The 7,013-nt window shown below is 40.9% G+C and overlaps 1 protein-coding gene and 1 long non-coding RNA gene across 2 annotated transcripts in view; one reads left to right on the top strand and one right to left on the bottom strand.

Moving 5' to 3' along the window:
* The window catches only part of LOC138723935 (dual specificity protein phosphatase 13B-like), a 105,596-nt gene that overhangs the window by 69,287 nt on the left and 29,296 nt on the right, over window positions 1-7,013 (top strand). The window lies entirely within an intron of this gene.
* LOC138723938 (uncharacterized) overlaps window positions 575-7,013 on the bottom strand; it is a 28,466-nt gene continuing 22,027 nt past the window's right edge. The window contains exon 4 of the long non-coding RNA XR_011337949.1: window positions 575-1,312. This is a non-coding gene — a long non-coding RNA (uncharacterized lncRNA). The remainder of the gene's footprint in view (window positions 1,313-7,013) is intronic.

Below are 7,013 nucleotides of genomic sequence, written 5' to 3'. Positions count from 1 at the left end.
GGCCAGGTGTTTTTTAGAGGTAATGAGACAAATGCCTAAACCTTCCATTATCCCAACAGTCATCAGCTGAAGAGAAAAGTGAGAGTGCCTTGCTTTCCTCACTGAAGGCCAGCAGAACACACTTAAACCAGGATAAGGGTATAAAACCCAACCCTTGGAAGACAATATAGTGGGTTTTTTTCCAGTATGATCTTTCTGTCCACCATTTGGAAGGATCTTAGTATAGTGTGGATGGGAGAAAGAAGTGGAAGTTTGAGCACACTAAATGGAATTTTTGTTGATTTTTTTTTTTAATGAGAAATGAATAAACGGAGCAATGCTGCAGTCACTAACCCACTACTAGTGTCATTAAGATATTCCCATCCTTCATTCAGAGGAGAACATAGGAGAGAAAACTTGCAAGACCTTAATACTGTCAATTCTCCCATCAAACAGTTGTTATGAAACATTTTTCTTCTCTGTAGATGTGCTGGTTTTTGCATCACTACTCTTTTCTGATGTCCGTAGGAAAAAATCAATCTGGAAACTGGCAGTCATTCATCCAGAGTGATCCACAGCACTGATGTGAACAGCACTGACCTGAACAGCACTGACAACTTGTGTAAGTTTCAACAAGACACCGTCACTTAAGAAGCTCCATAAATAATACAAAAGGCAGGGATGGAAGGAGACAGACAAATTACAAACAAACAGCTCCAGAAATAAATTTATTTTGTAGATCAACAGACTGTGGTAGCAGCCAGCCCTTTACAGCAAAAGGGCACAGTCCAAAGAACAGTCAGAACTTACTTTGTTAATGATGTAAGTACTATGAGGACCAAGTGACCTAAGATGTGGCTTCAGTTGAAGTAAAAAGAAGGTGCCAGCGTCGCTCCATTAAGTTAATTACACAAGCCTTTTCAGTTAATTTGGCCTGGTATTTTTTATTCACAGAGACAAAAGGATCTTGTGTAGTCCTTACCCCTGTGCCACAACAGCAAAACACAGAAATTCTGGATTTCTAAATGCTTCACAGCTACATCAAGTTGTCAAGTCATCAAGCAGTCCAACACAAATGTCCACCATTGCGCAATCTCAATAGTAATGGACTACATGCATTTGAAATAGAGCAAATACTGGATATCCAGAACAGAAACAAGCTCTAAGAACTTGTGCTCAGCACCCTACTCCCAGATACTGGTTCAAAGATGCTTAATTCTAAGCAGTCTGTTCCATCTTGCTTTTATTATTCACACCAAATGATGTGCAATTTCCCAGATGAGTTACTGCAGTTGGAGTGAGTTTGCCACTTCCTCTGCCAGTTTAGCAGTCTCTGCAAACACATAACAGATTAAATGCTGTTTCAGTCCCCACAGCGTTCCCCTTCTTTCCCTTTACCTGCACGAGGTGAATAACTGACAATTTCCCAGTTCGCAGACACACACATATGAATCTGAAATAAACACACGTAGCCAATCAAATGGAACTTGTCCTTCTGCTCATAATCATAGAATCATAGAATAACCAGGTTGGAAGAGACCCACTGGATCATCGAGTCCAACCATTCCTATCAAACACTAAACCATGTCCCTTAGCACCTCGTCCACCCGTGCCTTAAACACCTCCAGGGAAGGTGAATCAACCACCTCCCTGGGCAGCCTGTTCCAGTCCCCAATGACCCTTTCTGTGAAAAATTTTTTCCTAACGTCCAGCCTAAATCTCCCCTGGCGGAGCTTGAGGCCATTCCCTCTTGTCCTGTCCCCTGTCACTTGGGAGAAGAGGCCAGCACCCTCCTCTCTACAACCTCCTTTCAGGTAGTTATAGAGAGCAATAATGGGCCCATTAATAAAGCTGACTTACTCCAGGTCCACGTATTCTAATTCTAAATACCTAGCAGTTCTCTGAGAAAGAAGAGAATTATAGAAGAGCAAGGCAATTCAGTTAAAATTAGTGTATTCTTTGCTTGTTCTGCCATGAACTTTTCTTCATCAGCTGCCAGTCTATCACAGCTTTCTGTACACTTCCAGGTGCCAGGCTGGTACAATTTACAATCCTTTATCACATTTGCTTGTATCTAAAAAAAATGGTTTGAGTTAAAAATGTAAAAGTAAGTAAAAACTGAAATGAAAAATGGTTGCAAAAATGGCAGTAGCAGGCTACAGAGCTGTCTCATCACAGTTCAGGTCACCATGTCAGTGCCTTGCACACAGTCCAGGGGCTAACTCACCTTTGGAATCTCATTCTCACCCTTTTTATAGGCTCTGTATCCAGAGCGCCGTGGCTTTGTTGGGTGGTTTTTAATACAAACATGCACTGGAGTCCACCAGCTCACCCGACTGCAGGAAGGAAATAAAAATGAAAGCAGATGTTTCCTTGTCCTGTTTTCCCTACACTGTTTATAGCAAGACCAGGAGTCCATCTGCAAACAACTTCCCAAATTCAGTCTCCGGACTTCAGAAATCCAGGTTGGAAGATGAGCCATAGTTATATACAAATATGAATTCAGGACTATCTGAAGCTTTCAGGCCCCTTACATTATATAAGCAATAGATTTCCATCCCGTGATCTCCTGGACAAAAGTTGCATCCATGACAGAAGTAGAGCAGACAGACGTACCCAGACTGGCCATGTGTCGGTGGAGATGGCCCCATGCCAGGCCCTGGGTTTCCTGGGCTGCTTTACAGCAGCAATTTGCCAGCTTTAGCGCTGGAGAAAGCCTCGATGCTTGACTTCTATCTGAAGTTATCACTGCTAATGGCATTTTTCTGCTCTGTCTTGTTTCATCACCTAACAAATATTTTTAAAAAGATCAAATTATCTTGCACAGAAAAGTGCACAACTGAACACTTGTAACTCTTAAATAAGCATAGACATGCAAAAGCTGCTCAGCCACCACATTTCAAAGCTGAAAACTACTTGTCCTTGCTAAAATAGGATGTTCTTTCAAAGAGTGAATTATCTAAATAGTTTGTGCTTTATTTAACAGAAATTTCCAATAAAACTCATTCCGTTACTTTGAGTTATGTCACTTCATGCTGTGTGACACAAAGGCATTGGTATCAGTTTGACAGACACTGCCAATGCTGACATGTCAGCCTGAGAATTTATGACAAATTAGAAGCTACAGATATATTTAAAACTATTGCAGATTGCCAAGAAAGATGGGCTTTAAAATGTGTAATTACACTGGGTGGATCTTTGGATGGAAAACAATTAATTCAATTCACATAGTTGTATTGAATCAATGTTCAAGCTGACACTTAAAAAAAAAAAAAAAGAAAAAAGAGAGGAAATTTATATTGAAATTTCCCAACTAGCTCCAGTTACAATATATTATATAGCAAAGGAAAATGAGACATGCTAATGTAATGGGTTGTTTGTTTTTTTTAAAAAAAGAAAAATCTGTCATTAGATAATGCTCTTAGCATTTAATAATTTGAAATAATCTATCTCAAATAAATCTCAAACTCATATGCAGAAGAGAAAGGCCCCAGCTGAATAGAAAATGAATTGCTTATGAAAACTCTCTTCCAGCAGAGAGTACAACATGGCAAGGGGGGGATCTTTCACTAGAAGTGCTAACTGATCTAAATCTTGATGTCTTCTTTTTCTGGGTTTTGGGGTGGGGTTTTTGATAATCTCATTTTTGTATAGACCAGATCTCACCTTATAATTTTTTCATAATCTCCGTGCTTGAGTTGAAGCATACTTAGTCATATGTGAACATTTAAGCATCTATTTCATTTTCAAATTTCTTTTGTAATGGAAGAAAAAGGGACTGAATGCCTAAGAATGAATCAAATCAGTGAAACATACATTATTTTTCAAGGCAAAAAAATAAGCTTATTAGAGGGAGGGGGAAGAAAAAACAGAGTAAATTCCAAGTACTAAGCAGACAAAATTGTTCCATACAACAAAAATACATAGAATCATTAAGATTGGAAAAGACCTCCAATATCATCCAGTCCAACACTGCTGTGCCTACTAAACCATGTCCCAAAGTGCCACATCTAGATGCTTTTTGAACCCCTCCAGGAATGAAGACTCCACCACTTCCCTGGGCAGCCTGTTCTAATGTTGTAGGACACCAGAAAACCCTGTCTCATTAAGTATTGACTTTCATGTACCAGAATTCAATTAGTTCAATTCTTCAATAGCTAACCAGCCTGACATTCAAAGCCTGAAAATACAATGATGAGTGAATCAAGTAGATCTTTTGCAGTACGAGATGTCTGCATCTATGGAATCATATGTCACTGAACTTCCATGCTGGCACACTTTCACTATACAAATTTTCTTCTTTCAGGAATCATGAAAGGAATTTGACTTTGGCCCCATTTTCACAAAAGAGATGGAAGGATGTCCCAGACACAGCAGCAGTTGGTACCAATCACAGTGGTACCAATCACAGTGGTTTCAATGGAAGAGAATCCCTGTCTGTGGAATAGGTCCCCTTTCCAGTCACTGCAGGTTTTCCAGGCAATGCCGTCCTGTGTGCTGGTGGAACACTCCATGGCAGTTTGCACTGTGGCCACCTCATACATTATTAGCCAGAGAATGTTTGATTTAGATTACTGCACCATGTACTGCCTACAAAGTAATCACAAAGGTGTAGTCCACTCCTTAAAAGGATGCCTTCTGTTAGGTGTTCTGACATTAATCATGCATTAACTTCAACCAAAACAGCAGCTACATTAAGATCATATAGAACTGCATATAGATGTTTTCCTAAGAGATGCCCAACCCGACAGTCAGGAGAACAGCCAAATTCTTGGAATCTCAAAAATTCCCTACTGACAGAAAGCTGATTTTGCGCCTTGGTCATACAGTATGACCACATATCAGTTTTTTGCTTTTCACATCCATCTTTAGTAGCTTTAAAAGTGTCAGGAAAGCAGCAAAGCTGCAGAGAGCTAAACCCATCTGGATATTAAGGTTACACCTGGAAGGAATGTCCTGCCCAACTTGAGGACAAAGCTAAATTCAAGCTTTCCGTACTTTTTCAGCATCTGAATTCAGGCTACCTTTATAGAAACTAAATTACAACAATTCCTTACCAAGTCAGAGAATCATGGCCAGGTCCTGTGTAAATACATGGAAGGACAGCTACATTCTCAACAATCCTGACCCAGTGCCGGGGGCAGAATGGCAGGCCAGGGAGAACACAGAGCGGGAAAAGATAGTCTTGTACTCTCCAGTGAGGTTATGTTCTGTGGAGGTGGTCTGAAAGCCAGATTTCTGCCTCCTTTCCATTTGAAAGGCAGCTCCTCAAAAAAGTCAGCAACACAGGTTTACCAAAGTCATGTTTACAAACTCTTAAATGTGTAGAAGATGGTAGGTGTGGAAAGGCACAGTTCTGAAGCAACACACCTATGCCATGCTGATGTTGGAGGCACACAGGACTTGAATGTCATTCTTCTGGATTTCGTGTCTTCCTGCTCAGAAGATTTTGTGCTGCGGATGAACTCTGAATTCTTAGTGCAGTTGAGGCAGAGTCCAATACAAGCTTTACAGCTGAAGAGGGACAGAATTAAACAGGTGAGTCACATTTTTGACAGAACTTGATTGGCAACAAAAGGCTTACATTTAAAAAAAACCTCGCAGTGAAGCCTCAGCTTGAGCCTCTACCCAGAAGTCTGAGAAAAGTAAAACAAATTAAACAACTTAAGCTGCTCAGTCAGTCAGCTTTTCTTACTCGTAAGCACAAATCAATCAGCTGAAAGAGTTTACCAAAGGATAAAAGAAGGATGAAGCAGAAAAACAAGGTCATACACTAAGGACAGGCGGGTAGTGCTTGAAGTTTAATTGTAACCATTTTTGTAGGTCTCTGCTGTATAGGACCCACTGTTTGCCTTATTCCTAGCCCAGCCTTGCTGCACGTTCCACTATCCCCTTGAAATAAGCCCAGCAGCCCTGGTGCTTCCATTTTTTCTTTATCACCTTTCAGGCAGGAACATACAGCAATGGAAAGTAACAGCCTCTTTGTATTTAGCAGGCTCCTAAACAGTTTCTTCTCTAAATTCACAGAATTTTAACAATTTCTGTTTCATGACAGACTCTGCACAAGGCCACATTTTTTCTTGCACGTAACATCCGCCCTGTGATGCTGGAAACTATTGCCTTGTATTAGGGTGATCTCTCACCCAGAGTATACCTAAGCATAGACTATCAGTCGAGACTTCAATACCTGGTTGCAAACAGCTCTCAGTGATAACATCTCTTGATAAAATAAAATAAAGCATGCACTCACTCCATCACAATGAATCAATACATGTAGAATAAAGGTGGTTCAGACCTGATCAAGGATAATATCAGCAGCAAGTTTCTCATCTTGGGCCACCTTCTCTCCTAGACTCCTTTCATAAAGGAGCAGTGTAGTACATGTCAGCAACCAGGCTTGCAAAGCGTATCAGTATTCCACATGTTTTGCCCCTGTAGCTCAATGACCGCCAGCTTTGCAGCCCCTTGCCAGGAATCCCATAGCCTGCAGCCCTAGAGCACAAACACTGCTGTGCTTGGAAGAGCCCACTAACACTGCAGTTTGACACAATCAACTATTAACCTATGACTCACCAGACCTTCCTTTATGAACTCGCCAGTGGCTTCCCAGTTCCACATGTCACCCATTAAGCTCACATCCTTAGTTCTGTCTTCAGCAGAGGGAGGTACCACACAACATGTCAGGTGTGTTGTATTAACATCTTGGTGAAAGCAGTGACTGCAATACAGTTAGGCTCAGGTAATTTTACTTGATGACAAAATGGTAGTATCAAGAAATACAGTTCTCTACGTTACTGGTGGTAGGCAAGTCATCATCTGTTTGGTGTTTAACCTCCTGGTGACTGTGTTTGTAGGACTCAGTGGTGCATTTTTGACCCATTTGCTGCTGGGTTTCTAAGCACCTCATAGTAACTGGAACACTGTTGTTACCAGAGGATAGTTGCCACTCTTCTTGAACTGGACAGGTTTCTGTTTTATTATATTGGGCTTTTAATCGCTTGTAATAAGTGTTCAGATCTCACTGACTGCCACTG

The sequence above is a fragment of the Phaenicophaeus curvirostris genome, chromosome 9, assembly GCF_032191515.1.
Source record: "Phaenicophaeus curvirostris isolate KB17595 chromosome 9, BPBGC_Pcur_1.0, whole genome shotgun sequence".
NCBI classification, from domain to species: domain Eukaryota; kingdom Metazoa; phylum Chordata; class Aves; order Cuculiformes; family Cuculidae; genus Phaenicophaeus; species Phaenicophaeus curvirostris.
This window is presented reverse-complemented; position numbering and strand designations above follow the sequence as displayed.